The sequence below is a fragment of the Macrobrachium nipponense genome, chromosome 13 (genome assembly GCF_015104395.2).
Source record: "Macrobrachium nipponense isolate FS-2020 chromosome 13, ASM1510439v2, whole genome shotgun sequence".
Lineage (NCBI taxonomy): Eukaryota > Metazoa > Arthropoda > Malacostraca > Decapoda > Palaemonidae > Macrobrachium > Macrobrachium nipponense.
In genome coordinates this window covers 11,231,541-11,248,727 of record NC_087206.1, presented here as the reverse complement: position 1 = coordinate 11,248,727, position 17,187 = coordinate 11,231,541, and the positions used below count along the sequence as shown (strand labels likewise).

Here is a 17,187-nt window from a genome sequence, read left to right as displayed (position 1 = left end):
GAATGAATAAAAATGATAATACAGGCAACAGAATTGACTGACAATCAACAAAGAGATTTTGAAGAGTTAAATCAACCATAGCTCACGAAATAAAAGAAAAAGTAACTCTAAAACTGGGAACAGCGAACTGATGGAATGTTTTTTATCCGATACAAGAGCAAGAACAACAATACAGAAATACTACTCGATCGACAGGAACAAAAAAATGCAGACTAAGAACTTCATAATACTTTTAAAGAAGAAGCTGTCAACAATTTGGTCTCGTGAGCTATCTTTCGGATCAAAATATCTAGACATTTTGAAGAGATGACGATTACTTTGTACATGGAGTTGAATGAGGAATCTTTAATACATAATAATGGAAGTTACAGAGCAGAATGTGAAGTGGACTGAAGAGCTATAAGTGTAAATGATTGAGTGAAACATTAAAAGTAGTTTTAGAGGGCAAAGCAAAATAGGAACGAAAGTATGAATTTATGACGCGGGAGATTTTTAATGTCTGATGGAAGCATAACAGAAAAAAAGGGAGACTTCTCATTAGAGGTGAGATAAGACTACTCCATGTAGAGGGGTGATTGAAGATGATTAGGGCCAAGAATCTCTCCATAGAGGAACATTAATAGATATGGTGATTATATCTGTATGTTGGTATCTGGTGCCCCTTCCCCCCCGGGGAGAGGGTGGTTAGGAGTGATGGTGATTATTTTTTTACGTTGGTATTTGGCGGTTAGGATCTCAGGCGTCGCCATTGGTCAGTATACTCCAAGAGGCATCACTTAGTGGTTAGTCGACTGTAGAGAGTTACAGAAAGATAAAGAAGATATAGGCTGGGCTTGCGACTTCATCCTAAAGGGATTTGTTGTGAACTAGGAGGTTGTCAACAACGAGGAACCCAATCCCACTCGGGAGGAAAAACCGAATATATATATATACTATATCATATATTATATATTATATATATATATCTAGGAATATCCTATATATATATATATATTTATATATATATATATATATAATATATATATATATATATATATATATATATATATCTATATATATAATATATATATATATATATATTATACATATAATATAAATAATATATATAAATCTCACCCCACATGAATATGCCCACGGCCCTTTGAAATCTAGATAAACTCTCGTAAACCCATGAACGGGAAGCGCATAATCGCCCGCATTTCATTTATTTTTGATTCGGCTACGCTAAAAATCCACATACGCTCAAACGCAATTATCTTTCATTGAACTCACAGTTATGTGCGAAAATTTCGCATCGCATCGCTGTGTGAGTTGGGGAGGGGGGGTTGGTGGCGGGGATTAGGTGTGTGATAGTCGGAGAGGATTCCGCATAAATCCATAAAAAAAACACCATGCATGAACGCGAACAATAAGCAGACGAGAGAGAGAGAAAGAGAAAGAGTTTTCTCATATACACAGACAAACGCCCCTCGTAAAATACAGGGCCAAAAGGGCGACGCGAAATTAAAAATCTCGCGAAAATTTAAAATATCGCATCAAACGCTTCCCCCCAGAATAGAGAGTCACGGCGATTCGCTGCCAGCAAATATCTACTGGGTGATACATATATATAAATATGACTCAGTCGGATTTGCGTTTGTGTGTGTGTGTGGGGAAAATAATATATATTTCTCTCTCTCTCTCTCTGTTTTTCTTTCTCTTTCTTTATTTACATATATAAAAATATATTTATGTATATGTCTATATACATATAAATACATATATATATATAATATTATATATATATATATATATATATATAATATATATATATATATATAAAAATACTATTTATGTATATCATGTATATATATATATATATACATATATATAATATATATATATATATAGTATATATATATACAAATATATGTATATATATACTATTTATGTATACACACACACACACACACCCATAGAGTAAAAGTCACGAGAATCTTTCCTCTTGGCATTTAACACGTGCAGAATATTATATTTATAAATACGCACATGGAATGCCCATCAGCACGCACCTTTATCAAACGGCGCCAGATGCTAATTTAACCTGCATCTATTTTCGCATCTATAAACGGACAGGCTAACTATGTACGCCTTTAAATTTGTCGGTTGTTTATCAATTTTTTTGCCCTCATTTTTCCGTCGACCTCTTCATCTTTTTTTTTTTCAGGTTTCATGTCATCGTTCTTTCTATAATCTTATTTCTTTTTTATTCAGATTTCACTTCATTTTCATTAGTGCTTCAGATTACCTCTGTAATAATGGTTATCTTAATGCTTTAAAAATTGTGTATTAATATTTCAAGATTTTTTATTTATGTCCTGCCTTATTTTATTCGTCTTGATCCTTACAGATATCTGTTGTATTCATCTTTTTTTTTCTCTCTCTCTCTCTTTGTTCTTTACTTCTCTGTTCAAGGTCAGCTACATACCCAACTCTCTCTCTCTCTCTCTCTCTCTCTCTCTCTCTCTCTCTCTCTCTCTCTCTCTCTCTCTCCTTTACCTTTCTGTTCAAGAACAGTATTCGTTGAAAATCACTGACATCATACCCAACTCTCTCTCTCTCTCTCTTCTATTCAGGAGCAGAAATTTGGTAGTAATCACTGATCTCTCTCTCTCTCTCTCACTCTCGTCATCTCTCTCTCTCCTCATCTCTCTCTCTCTCTCTCTCTTTCTTCAATTCAGGATCAGAAATAATGGTAATAATCACTGCTCTCTCTCTCACTCTCTCTCTTCTATCAGGAGCAGAAATTTGGTAGTAATCACTGATCTCTCTCTCTCTCTCTCTCTCTCTCTCTCTCTCTGTTCACGATCAGCTGCTAGTTAGTTAGTTAGTTAGTTAGTAGTAATCACTGACACATTTCCGGAACTAGCATTTATAAAATCAGACATTTCATCCTATTCACATAATGTGGGAAGTTCCATCTGGCGGTCAAGACGCTAAGGACGCTTTGAAAACCAGGTGATTTATAGATTCGCCAATATATCCAGAGAGAAGCTAATTATTTATACCACCCTGTTTGCAGGTATCGACTCTGTGATGGTCTGTCGTATCTTCGCGTTCGTCGTTTTGCATTTGGGCTCAACTTTGAGTCACCATTTTGGCGGAATATTTTGTAATTTTATCTTATTTTTATTTATTTTACTAAATCTATGTTGTTCATCTTTTGGAAGTAAGTTTAAGTCATTGTATTTTAACGCGGTGTACATTTCATTATTTTTTTTTTTTTGGGGGGGGCGAATATTTCATATATTTTGTACTAAATCTGGTGATTTTTATGCTCTTGGATTCAACTTGGGTCACTTTATTACTTTATATTTTATGGTGTATTTTACATTTGTGTTTTTTATTATAATACTTTACGTATTGTATACTAAATGTGATGTTTATTTGCTTTTGGGCGCAACTTTTGAGTCACTGTATAAAATTTCAAGGTGTATTTTACATTTATTACTTTTCTAAACATATACTTTAAGTATTTTGTAGTAAATCCGATTATTTTTATTTTTTGTTTTGCTTTTTCGCTCAAGTTTAAACAAAACAAAATCAATTTATTTTGTACGAAGTCTGAGACATTTAAAATCGATCTTAATGGCATACGTCGGGTGTCAGCCTTGAGTAGGTATATTTATTCGCTTTATTTTATATTTACAAGTTCTTGAAGTTGAAAATCTTGCAATAATTTACGTATTCACGTATTTTGCACTACGTCTTTGCAAATATATTTCTTCTTAATGTTTCTTGTGGGTGTGTGTGTTTTTTTTCGCTTGAAAGTGTACTATGCAATATATTTTAAACGTGGTACTTGACGTTAAGTGATAATAAACATATTCGAGATTAATGTTTAATATCAACTGATGTTAGTTTAAACATTTCCGCTTTTTAATACATTTATTTTTCTTTTTTACATCAATAAATTATAAACTCAACTCTCGGAGATCTAAGCCCTACTGTATAGTGTGGAATCCGAACCGCTTGACATCGCTTCAGCGACGGTACATTCAAGGTGCTAATACGACATTTTTCCACCACGAAAATAAATGAAAGTATAAAGGGGGGGAAACGGTCCACATATTGCATTGAGTGGTATCCAGTTTCAGAATCCGCATTAAACAGAGGGCGTAATCGCTCACTGGAGATTACGCCACAACCCAATTGACTCGATCACAGTATTAATTTAATGTAGCTTAAAGGGAACTGTCCTATGCATCAGGGGACAATTATAGACCACTGTCAACTGAGGAGTTTGAAGCATAACAAGTAAAGAAAACGGGATGAACCAGAAGGCAAAGAAAACGAGCGAAAAATATGTACGGGAATGGAATGGAATGCTGCATTTAGGCCAAAGGCCAAGCACTGGGAGCTACGAGATCATCCAGCGCTGGAAAGGAAATTGAGAGTACGAAGGTGTGAAGTGTGTAACAGGAGGAAAATCTGTTAGGGAAGGGTGGATAAGAAGATGGATGAAAGATACATGGAGGTACAGTAAAAGGAATGAAAAGGGGTTGCAGCTGGGGGCCGAAGGGACGCTGCAAAAATAAAAAAATAAAAACTTTATTAATGCCCACAGTGTACCCCGTGAGGTGCACTGATGGCATTACTCCGCTTATGGGTGTAAACTATGAATATGAATTCTGACTTAACCCTTCGTGGACTGGTGGGCTCCCTGAGACCCCCAGTGAGTCTTTGGTATGACATATCTCTTTTGCTATCTACTAAAAAATACCCATATGCGATTAATTTTATCATTAGTGGTTTCTGAATATTCACAAGAGTTAATAGCTTAGGATAATCAATTTTAATGGAATGACAGCTAAAAATATACCTCTGGGGTCCGTAGGGACCCCATCGGTCTTCCGTGTCTCTAATTCTTCTCTATTTTGTTTTGGTGGAATTCTAAAAACTATGTGTTTTCTAAGCTTAGAACACTCTGCCTAATCTACATATCAAATAATTTTTCCATAATATTATTTCTGAAATAATTTATTGGGAACACTTAGGAAACATAAACGGTAAATACCTCTTATCATTTCAAGTATCGCGGTATCGCAAAGTGCAATTAACAAAGTTTGGCTTCAGCAAAGATTACCATTTTATGATATGCAGCTATGTCCCGAAGATCAAATAGGCAGTAATTTTACTGAGCACAATGCATTATGACAATAAGATACAAGAAGATGAACCTTTCAAACCCGATATGATTTGGGACTATAATGCAACAAAAGGTGGGGTTGATACCTTAGATCTCTTAGTCAAGAACTATGAATGTAAAAGAATCACCAATAGATGGCCTTTGGTCATGTTTTACTGGATGACTGATGTTGCAGGATATAACTGCTGTATGTTTCAGGGAAAAAAATTCTAATGTCTATACTGGAAACCGAAAGGGCAGGAATTTTGTCTCTGACTTAGCTGAACAGCTTTGTAAGCCACAGATCCAGCGGCGTTTCAGAGATTTACGAGCTAATTTCCCAAGGCATATGATTCAATGTATAGAAGCCTTCAGGAGTGAGGAAGACACAGCACTACCCTCTACAACCCAGCTCCAAGAAACCAAGAAAAGGCGTTGTTCCAAGTGACCGAGGAAGCTGGACAAAAAAACAAAAAAATCGTGCACATAATGTGGTGACCCAGTGTGTGATGCACATTGTAACTTTATTTGTAAAGATTGCATATCAAGTTTGCTTTATGTGTAAGTTTCATTGCGTCAATAAGAACCTGAAACAATAACCTGTATGTCTTTTTTGTCATTAATTGCTGATATTTACTTTTTTAATTGTGGATAATTGTAATTTTGTTAAAAAAAGGCATTTTTTCACTGTTTTTTTTTCTTACACACAATTGGGATTTTTTTTACAATATATACAAAAAGGATATTGGGTTTCATCATAAAAGGCCTGAAGAATACACATGTAAACTTTAGCAATTCTGAGTTCATACATAATGTATTTATCTGACTCAAAAGAATGGGGTCCGTGTGGACCCCATTAGTCTGCTAGGTAATTTTGAAACCCCCAGTCCACGAAGGGTTAAACGAGTGATCCAAATTCATTAATCTCAGATTAGTTATGAGAGAAATTTGAGATTTGACGATCTGTCAATATGAAAAGCACATGAATTGAAATCATGATTGATTAATGCCTGCAAATCTCAGCATTAAGATTGTAATTAAGGTTTGGGCAATTTTGTTCAAAAGGATGAATTTTTAGATTATTTTTTTTTCATTATTGTGCCCCTTGGTTAAAACCGTACTAAAAATACCCACAAATATCTTATACGATACAGAAGTCTAAGTTGGTTTTTTCATTATTGTGCCCCCTTGGTTAGAACAGTACCAAAAATACCCAAAAATATTTTATACGATACAGAAGTCTATTTAGATTTTTAATTATTATGCCCCTTGGTTAAAACAGTACCAAAAGTACACACAAATATTTTATATGATATTGAAGTCTATGTAGATTTTTTCATTATTGTCCCCCTCGGTTAAAACAGTACCAGAAATACCCACAAATATTTTATACGATACAGAAGTAAATTTAGTTAAACCAATATCAAAAAGAAAATGATAAGCTTACGCATTTGGAAATTAAAGAACAGTTGAATAAATTCAATTATTTTGCCAAATCATCTCCTGGAGAATGTACACACTAAAGATATTCTTCAGACATTCATGACAGATGTCCTTTAAGGTGAAAGAATTCACCTGTGAAATTCTCACAATGGAAGTGACATCCAATAAACTCCTTGGTTTTACGCATCACAACCCTCGTATTCATATGAGATCCAATCCCGTATCTGCAATGCAATATGGGGATGATGACATTATCGATAAAACTCATCTTGAGTCAATATGACGTGAAATAAATATTAGCTTCGTATATAAGTGCACGTAGGTTTTAGGCTTAGAAGGTGGTTAGGTTATTTGATTTTAGGCCTATATCATAGGTAGATCATAAGGTTTTAGGTCTAAGAAATTCGAGCATTTTTCATTCGAATTAATGAAGTTTTTGAAAACGAAGGAATCGTAGCTCTTGACGATTTCAATCATTTTCCCAAATACAGTATTGTATTTTTTTTATTTCTTTCCTACACGTATTCCTCGCCTTCTTAGATGGTCGACTGGCTCTAGTGTATCCTGGAACAATAAAGCTAAGTTAAAAGGGGATAATATCGTGGAAATCAAAAGGGGATAATATCATGGAAATTCTGATATAATAACGTACCAGTTTACAACTCCCATCAACCTCAGTCATCATAATTATAAATTGCAGTCATAAAGAAATATATAATCACAAACAGGAAATTAAGACGGGAAATTAAACACAGTAACTACGAACTAAGTCAATAGTGATAAGTGGTATGAATTATATTTCGAGGGAATAAATAATTCATGGCAACATTTCGTGACACGGTGTAATTAGAAAAAAAAACTGGTTTTGCTAGAAGCAACCGATATCATACGATAATAATTTCTCTCTCTCTCTCTCTCTCTCTCTCTCTCTCTCTCTCTCTCTCTCTCTCTCTCGTTCGCCTCTCTCTCTTCTATCCACTCTCTCCCTTATTCCCCCCCCCCCCCTTTCCTTCTCTCTACGCATCGCTCTCTTTTTGCGAAGACTTATGAAAAAGATTAATATTTCCTACAGTCTTCAGTATGACGATACGGAATGTTTCGCTCACGATGCTGAATGCTTCGGTCAGCAGCGAGCAGATTAAATGTTGGATATGATCGAATCAGGAATCAAATGACTCGGTCGTTTGTCCTTCGGGACTACTAGGTCATCATATCATCTGCAGAGATTAATTCAACTTATGATATGTCAAGGTATGATATCCTGAAAATAATTATAACGTTCCTGTGCAATAGATAGTTCGACTATCCCTGACCTTTGCAATAGACAGTTCCACTAACCTCCTCTATGCAAATAGTAGTCCAATTTGAAATATGCGAATATCATATCAGTATATACTATGCGAAGATGACAACATTCTTTCCTATGTAAATATTCTTTTACTTCCTATCATATCAACCGAAGAGTAACTTACACTACGTAGAAATGAGGTATAAAACGTAACTGAGATTGTTATAGGTAATTTACTCTACCAGTTTCGTAATTATCAGACTGATGTTAAGGTTAATGACTCGTGTACGTCATTGTTTGTTTGGATGGTTTTCAAACGTTGCATGGAACCAGTGGTTATTCAGCAACGGGACCAACAGCTTTACGTGACTTCCGAACCACGTCGAGAGTGAAATTCTGTCACCAGAAATACACATCTCTAACCCTTCAGTGGAATGCCCGAGAATCGAACTCGCGGCCACCGAGGTGGTACGCCAACACCAGACCGACCACGCCACTGAGGCGCTTCGTGTACGTTACCGTGGACGTTATTGACCTCGGCTTAGTTACATGTCCCTATTTCGCTCATATTTCGAGTAGTTTGATTCCTTACCCGTTGCGGTAACCTTTCTCATTCGTTAACAAGAAACATCTGATACCCAAAGGACTGACAACTTCATTTAAATATAGAAATAACTTCATACTTCATAATATGAGGCTCCAATTGCGTTTATTGCTTTCAGGTCAAATCGTTGCAATGTTACTTCTTTAAAGGGACGAATCATACAATAAAAAAAAGAAGTGGAAAGTAAAATTCAGCGCAAAAGTAAAAGTCGGTCCATTAACAGCTGGGATTTTTCTCATATCCCCTGAAAGAGTATTTGCAATTGCGCAACTTCAGTATCGCTCCGCATAATTGGTCGGGTCTGCATTTAACGTAGTCTAGTTGCAATGTGCAGATTTTCCTCTGCTGTTATGATCAGAATCGTGTTTGAAATCTTTACAGTTTATCTTACCTAGAATGTTTTTTTTTTTTCAGTAGTATGACTGGTGATATTGCCAGACGCACATGATCCAAAGTATTTTTTTTTTTCATATTAAAATCGTCTCTCCGTTATCGTCATCGAGGCTTTCAGAATTTTTTTTTATATGACGTCGAACTTATCATTTTCCAAATATTACTTCCAATACGAATAAGCAGTTTCAGAGTGGCTTTTGCAGTCGTATGTTACCTTGCATTTCCTGTGAAATGTGACTTAACTAAGCGAAATCTTCATTTCTTTAAAACAGCTTTATAATGTTTTCTTCGGAAAGTCCTTAGGGATTAATCGTGTGATTTACGTAAGCAAGTGTAGCTAATGTCAGTCGGTATGCAAGCACATTATCACATCGATTCCTCATCTGTAATCAAATGTTTCTGGCTGGAAGGCCACTGATTACTTTACAGTAAATTAAGGCATAACATATTTTCATACAAAAAAATAAACAGGACAAGTTTTGTGTATTGCGTTGCCTTGAATACCTTTCCATATATAACAATGAAAATTATTTTAGGAAATAATTAAGGTTTCTTTAATAACAGTAAATCTCATAAAATTATATTAATTGCTTTTATATAGTTTATTTTTCGTTTTGTCAAACTGTAGTTTTTGTATAAGGTTTAACGTAGTCAGAGCTTTTACTACCCAGATTTCATAATCATGCAACAATAATTTATCCTTGACCCTATGCTAAAATGCAAATTTTTTTTTAGCGACACAATAAAGAGATTTTATCATTATTATTATTATTATCTTTGTAGCCCTGATAATATATACCCAACTTCTCAGACAAGTGCAAGAATAATTTTTTCTAGGTAAATAATTCAGTCTCGAGAGATGGACCTTTCGATATATGTAACCAGTATGACCCCCCTACCTTGATCAATATATATATATCCCTTGTGTAACCTGAAGCTTTGGTCACTTGAATTTTTTTAATCTCGGAAGAATGGTCCACTTGTTATTTACCTTTACCATGTATATTATAAATAAATTTACACACGAGGATATGAAATACATCAAAACTGATAAGTACTCGTGAATCTTCATCTGACATACATTTAAATACATTTTCCTCCTCTGACTTTCAGGACGCAATCTCGAGAGCTTTAGCGGAGCTTGCGAAACCAATTTTAATTTAGTCAAACAGAAAATCGCATATGAAGACGCAGGGCAAATTATACCCTCGATACGTAACGTCACGGAAGCGACGGGGGGGAATAAACTCGCCATAATGGAAGAATTCATCCCTGAAAAACTAGGAATCTTTATGTGTGTGACTTGCCAGGAATAATTCCTTCTTCCCCAGACTCTTATTTCCGGGCTGGTGCATTGCACATGCATGATATTTATGTGACCTTTCGTATGGTATTTTCCGGGTGAATGGAAGCATATATATCTTTATATCCCTCCCACCCATGCCCCCCCCCCCCCCCCCCCCCCCCCCCCCGCCCCCCCCCCCCCCCCCCCCCCCCCCCCCCCCCCCCCCCCCCAGCATAACCCGTCTCTTCCAGTGCACTGTCCGATTTTCCTCTACATTTATTGCATGTTGACAGAGGTTCTGATCTACGCTGTGTGTGTGTGTGTGTGTTTGTGTGTACACTGTACTTACACACACACACACACATACACGAGTATAAATACGTTTCGCAATTAGCAACAGAACATTCCATTAACTTCACAGTTGCCTTTATATTAAAAGAGATATGCATTGCACACGGCCTGCCCTGACATGCGTGCATTCCATAGGAAATATCTCACAAAACCATCAAGAGGTTCTTTTATGACGTTCTTCCACCGGAGAAACAAATGCCATCACCGAGCAGCCATATCTTTATTTAAGTGACTGTTGTCTCTTTTATCTCGGCATGTGTTGTGTCCTGTATATGCCCGTATATAAAAAGCAGATTCTATTTTGCAAAATGTTAGGTTTATTGCTTCCATATTTATGTTAATACTATCACTCAAAAAAAATTATATTCATTTATTTCTAAAGAATATTTAACTTGAGAATTAGATATATCTAATTAATTCCTTTATCCATTTTATTCATATCCGAATAGATTCGTCAGCTCTGTGGGGATAATCTAACATGTTCTTTTGACGTTTTCATCCCTTGAGTCACAAATCATCTTATCGGTATTGTTACTCATGTATTATATGACAGTGACATTTTTCTGTAACCTGATATGTATTACGTACCCGTGAAATGAACTGTATCTTTATTTACTTAAGTTCCCAGATAACGCACTGTTGTGGATTTTTTTCATACATTTATTTACCTTTGCCTTCAGCATACCTCTCATATGCACCAATGTATTACATTCAATTTATTCACTCATTTGTGTAATTATTTTTCCTTCCTCTTGTAATATCAGTATTACAAAACTTATATTTCAGGTGGCTACTTTGGTTTAATTACCAAAGAAAATATATACATAAATTATTAAATAAAGGCAATTATCTTCAGTTGCCTTTTAGACTTTTAGATGTTTGCTATTCCTTGCTAATTTAGTGACGTAAAACTATATTTTTTTTATAGCAAAAGATACCAGATTTCTATTACTGTCCAATTAATGTAAAACCTTAAGTAATAAAAAGCAAGACGTAATCATTTAATTTATTTGCATGCAAACTGGCACACGCCAATGCAGATTCGATATACATACACACAATCGCTCAAGAATCGACGGCTTACCGGACATATTATTTACTTATTCATTTATCTATACAATTTCGAGTCTGTATCTATTAGTCTTATTTGTCCACTTCTCAGCTCAATCTCTAGCCGGGGTAGCTGTTTTTGATGAGCCTCCTGACTCGAACCCTCCCTATTTATCCGGGCTTGGGTTGTTGACCGACAGAGCTTGGCCTGGCTAATATATGAATGTTTACTTTTTTGAGATAATTTTAAGGTGTTAATATAGTTATCATAAGTAAACCATAACCGCGCTAATTCCCTCGTATTTCATTTACAAAGCAAAAGTGGATAATGATTTAATTTTGTCTGTATGTACTCCTTACGCGTAAATGTGTGTATGTACGTACGTTTGTTTGTTTGGCTCCACTTTCTCCTGATAATTATAATTATTGTCAGGAAAGTAATTCGGGAGGAAAACAGCCCATTTTCTTTACATTTCCACACGTTTGATTACTTATTGCCTTTTCTTTGTCAAGATAATTATAAAAAAAAATTACACGTCTCTGTTTATATACATGTCTATTTCATTTTTGTCTATCTCTACGTTCCTATGTTGCTCTCTCTACCAGACTGTGTGCGCAGGGGATGGGAGGGGGGGGAAAGGGGGGGGGGGGAGGCGGGGGGGGGTGGCTAGCTGTGGGTGAATAGGGCTAGCGTGAGACGGGTGGGAGCGGGGAGGGGGTGGGGATTGTGGGCAGCCATGTTGCCAGAGCTAATCACAAGTTAATCAGAAAAAAAGAATAAACATAATGCATCGGGAAGCCCAAAGGAACGAAAAGCAAACCGCAGTGCATTACGCGAAGCGATATTTTATAATCTCATGCACTCATCACGTATATTCACCTCCCCACCCCTCACTGGGGGGGGGTCTTTTTTCCCTGATAATCGAGGCAGCATTATAAATATATAATCAAGGAGCGATATGGACGTTGTCTGGGAGATATCACGCCCAGAGCATACGCAGGCTCGCCATACCCTGCCATGGAATTATTTTGCTTGCAGCAGAATGTTGGAGAGGAAGGGTCGGGGTGGGGTAAGGAAGGGTGGTCGGGGTGTGTGCGTTTGATTAATTCAGGTATTTCTCTCCCGATATTATGCTTGTTTTTTTGCTTTTACCTGCTTTTCCTTATTTACGGCGTTGCGAGATAGTTTCAGAAGTTTTTTTTTTTTCATTTTTTATTTCTTTGTATTTTTTGAAATTCGGTTTATTTATTTGCCTCGCGTGAAAAATGTTTTGACGTAAACGTATTTCTTATTTTAAATTCCCGCGTTTTTAATTTATCCCAGGTTATAGCAAAACAAAATGATAAATTTGGTTTAATTTATCTTTATGCCTTCGTTACTGGCGAAATTTTTGAGAAAATAAGTCTCCTTTTGTGTGAAGCTATATCTGTTCAGTTATTATCCTTTATTCCTACGTTTCGCCTTTCAGTTTGTATCAAGTTACACCGGAACAACTTTAGTCGTAATTTGTATTGATTCCTTTGCTTTCGGCGAGATATTTGATAAATCAACGTCCTTAGTTTATCTAGATTCCTCTGCTTTCGGTGAGATGTATAAAAGAAAAACAAAAACGTTCCTTTAACTCGAAGCTCTCTCTCCGCTCAGCTATCTGGGACGCTTCGTATTTTTACCGGATTAATATTGACTCTCCTCGTCTGGCCATCGCTCCTGCAACCTCTCTCTCTCTCTCTCTCTCTCTCTCTCTCTCCTTCGCCATATCAATTCCGAGGCTCCTCGATGCCTTGTTTGGAGTCTGCGACATCAAAAGAATAAATCACTTAGCCGTATCATCGCTATGCATTTCATAATCGGAATCAAGGGCATTCTATTTTCGTCTTTGTGATTCATGTATTTTCGAGTGGGTTTTCTTTCTCCCAATTGGTTTTTCTGGGCGGCTGGTTTATTTTTTTGTTTGTTTTCAGAAATAAATATAGGTCTGGCATAAAAATCAACAGATTAATTTTTATTTTGTTTTCATCAGTGTTGTTGATGCTATTTTATTTATATTACGTGTTTTTCGTTGTTTTCATATAATTAATAATTCCTTCTTTAGTACCCACAATAAATACAAAAACACACACACGTATATATATATATATATATATATATATATATAATATATATATATATATATATATATATATATACATACATACACACACACACATATATACATATATAATATATTATAAATATTATATATTAATATATATATATATATAACACATACATACATCATAATATATATATATATATATATATATATATGTATATATATATATATATATATATATATATATATATATATATATATATATATATATATATATAATATATGATGTGTGTGTGTGTGTGTGTGCGAGCGCGTGTGTACGGTTCTAAGTTTATGAGCATTATAATGTCAAAACGTCATTCTCAGCAATTTCACAGTGACGAGTCTGAAATTCTCAAGCTGAAGACTTGATGATGAGAATCTTCAAAGGTGGCCTCGCGATGTCACAAGATTCATCATCCGCGTGTGAATTTTGCATTGGTACTGGAGGATGAATTATTGACGCGGTTTAACGAGTAACGGTTGACCTGGATGCTAAGACATCCAAGGAAAATGAGGCTGAATTGAATCGTTATCTTTGTTCGTTATTATTTATCTTTCCGATTGAGCTTCGTCAATTATGCGTTTGTGTTCGTCCAGATTTAATTTATTTTAACGTGTGTAATCAGTTTGGTCTATTATTATAATAATAATAATAATAATAATAATAATAATAATAATAATAATAATAATAATAATAAAAGTAAGAAAAGAATGAAAATGAGAATGAAAATAACTAGTAAAAAATGCTCCGAGGCAATCGAGTTTTCTGAATGAGCTTCGGCCCATGGCGCTTTCAGCCATGGTCCGGTGGTGGACAGTCTTATAGTGTTGACAGACGTACGATTAACGCTAATCTTAACCTTAAATCAAATAAAAACTGCTGAGGCTAGAGGGCTGCAATTTTGATGGTATGCTTGATGACTGGGGGGGTCGATGATCAACATACCCATTTGCAGCACTCTAGCCTCCAGTAGTTTTTATTAAGCTGTGTAGGCGGACAGAAAAAGTGCAATAGGACAGACAAATAACCATCTCAATAGTTTTCGTTTACAGAAAACTAAAAATGAGAATAAAATGGTAAGATCAAGAAAAATTAACGACAATTGTGACAATAACACACAAAGCCAAACAGGAATATAAATATTTTGTTGAATAGCTTTAAAAATAATAAATATATCCGTAACCTGAGTGAGAGTCTAACCAGACCTGGCGACACCTCAAGCATAAATACTTCATTTCTCTGCCTCTATTGTCTCTCTCTCTCTCTCTCTCTCTCAGTCATGTCGTCATCTCGTCTGGTGCTCTTGCATAATGGACTCACTTTCTCAATGTCCTTTTTTTGTTTTCTGTAAAAGGGAACTGTTGTGCTGGATTTGTCCGTCTGTCCGTCCGCCCTCAGAGCTTAAAAGCTACTGAGGCTAGAGGGCTGCAAATTGGTATGTTGATCATTCACCCTTCCATCACCAAACATACCAATTGCAGCTCCCTAAGCCTAAGTAGTTTTTGAAAAAATTTTAAGGTTAAAGTTAGCCATAATCGTACTTCTGGCAGCGCTATGGGTACCAACAACAATGGCCACCACCGGTCAGTGGCTAAGTTTCATGGGTCACGACTAGGTTTTTTTTTTTTTCTTTTTTTTAATGGGCCGTGCTGAGGACAGAGAAGTCGATTCCGCCGATGTAACTTCGGCGAACTTTTTTTACTTGTTTGATCTTCATAGCTGAAGGAATATTCAAAGCCTTCACATTTCTGACAGGGACTGACCGCTGACGCCTTATGCCGCAAAGGGTTTAAAATTTTATTGCCTCAGACATACGTCACTTTTTCAATGAACCAATTACGTTTCTTTTTCTTTTTTTTAATCGATTATCTTCTATTCGACTTCCTCTAAGCGTTTAGTGTGTAAAAGATTTCGGAGACGCTACTTAAGTTTTATGAATAACTGATGGGAAGTGAATAATGAAAATGTTCGACAGTGCTTCATGAATTACTATCGCATTGTTCCTAAAATAATGTATGGAATGGTTGCGTTCATTTTAATAACCTCCAGGGGCTGATTTTACTTGTGAAGTAAGTAAGTATTGGTATTATTGATTTTGTTCGTTTATACACGTAGATTCACTCTTAAATTGCTTTTTGAACAGTCTACTTTTAACCACACAATATTCATTCATCCGTTACCAATATCAATGTTTTGTCAGTTTTCAAATATATTTTTTTATAACAAAGTAGAATCGGGAATTTTATATTTTAATTTTTCTTCCTATTGATATACATTTTGCCATGCTTTGTCGGTTGAGTACGTGGGAAGTCCGCACACACACACACACACTCAAATATATATATATATATAGATATCTATATATATATAATAATTATATAGATATAGATATATACATACATATACCTATATATATAGAAATGTAATATATATATATTACTATATCTATATATATAATATAATATTATATATAATTATATTATATAATATATTTAATTATATATTGGAGATCTAGTCAATGGATACCGGTCTAAAGTTCGATTTAGGGAATAAATAAAATTCTCCAAAGACATGTCAATCAATTTAAAAAGAAAATTTCTTATTATTATAACACGTAGACATAAAAAAAACGTAAACGAGGAACAACGCATAAATTCCTGGATTTCTGATGTAACGTGGTTTTCCGTGAGATTATTTCGTGTATAGCGCTCTTTCGCTATTGGTTAATGATCTAATAATACATTGCATTATTTACAAAACCCAGACTTCGTTTAAACTATGACTTTGTTTATGAAACAAAGGAAACAAAATTAATAATCTCATGCAATTTTGTTCTTATCAGAGCTCTGTTTGTTTCGTATTACTTTGTAATTGATATTATTTATACTTGAGAAGCAATTCATTGTATTACTTTACAACTAATAGGAAATTCATTGTATTACTTTACAACTAATAGGAAATTCATTGTATTACTTTATAATTGATAAGAAATGAAGTTCATTGTATTATTTTATAATTGAGAATAAATACATTGTATCACTTTATAATTGAGAATAAATTCATTGCATTACTTTATAATTGAGAATAAATTCAATTTATCCTTTTTAAGAGAAAATAAATTCGCTGCATTACTTATAATTATAAGAATTCATTGTATCACTTTGTAATTGATTTAATAACTGGGGAGAAATTCATTGTATCACTTTATAACTGAAAAGAAATTCAATGAGGTCCGAAGCCTATTTTGGAGACCAGCGTAATGATCATACAAGGAACCTTAAGACCTCATTACACATCTGTAAGTCAATTAAAGAACTCCCGTCATCTGAATTATCTACCAAGCAAAAAACAGTACTTTGAGAAGCAGTATAATCGTCTTATATGCCAGACCTAAACGTACTCATTCAGAAAGTAACCTCCTGTAACGTGGATATATTTAACAGTGATAAGCATTTGTTTGTTGGACTGTT

At 35.0% G+C, this 17,187-nt stretch overlaps 1 protein-coding gene and 1 long non-coding RNA gene across 6 annotated transcripts in view; one reads left to right on the top strand and one right to left on the bottom strand.

Moving 5' to 3' along the window:
* LOC135225641 (uncharacterized) overlaps positions 1 to 17,187 on the bottom strand; it is a 463,389-nt gene that overhangs the window by 135,693 nt on the left and 310,509 nt on the right. The window lies entirely within an intron of this gene.
* LOC135225640 (uncharacterized) overlaps positions 1 to 17,187 on the top strand; it is a 265,065-nt gene that overhangs the window by 5,009 nt on the left and 242,869 nt on the right. The window contains exon 1 of one of the 5 annotated variants that reach the window (XM_064264966.1): positions 15,768 to 15,786. The exons of the other annotated variants lie outside the window; for them this stretch is intronic. The gene's annotated coding sequence lies outside the window, so the exon portion shown is untranslated. Of the gene's footprint in view, positions 1 to 15,767; positions 15,787 to 17,187 lie in introns of those variants that run through there. 5 annotated transcript variants of the gene reach the window in all.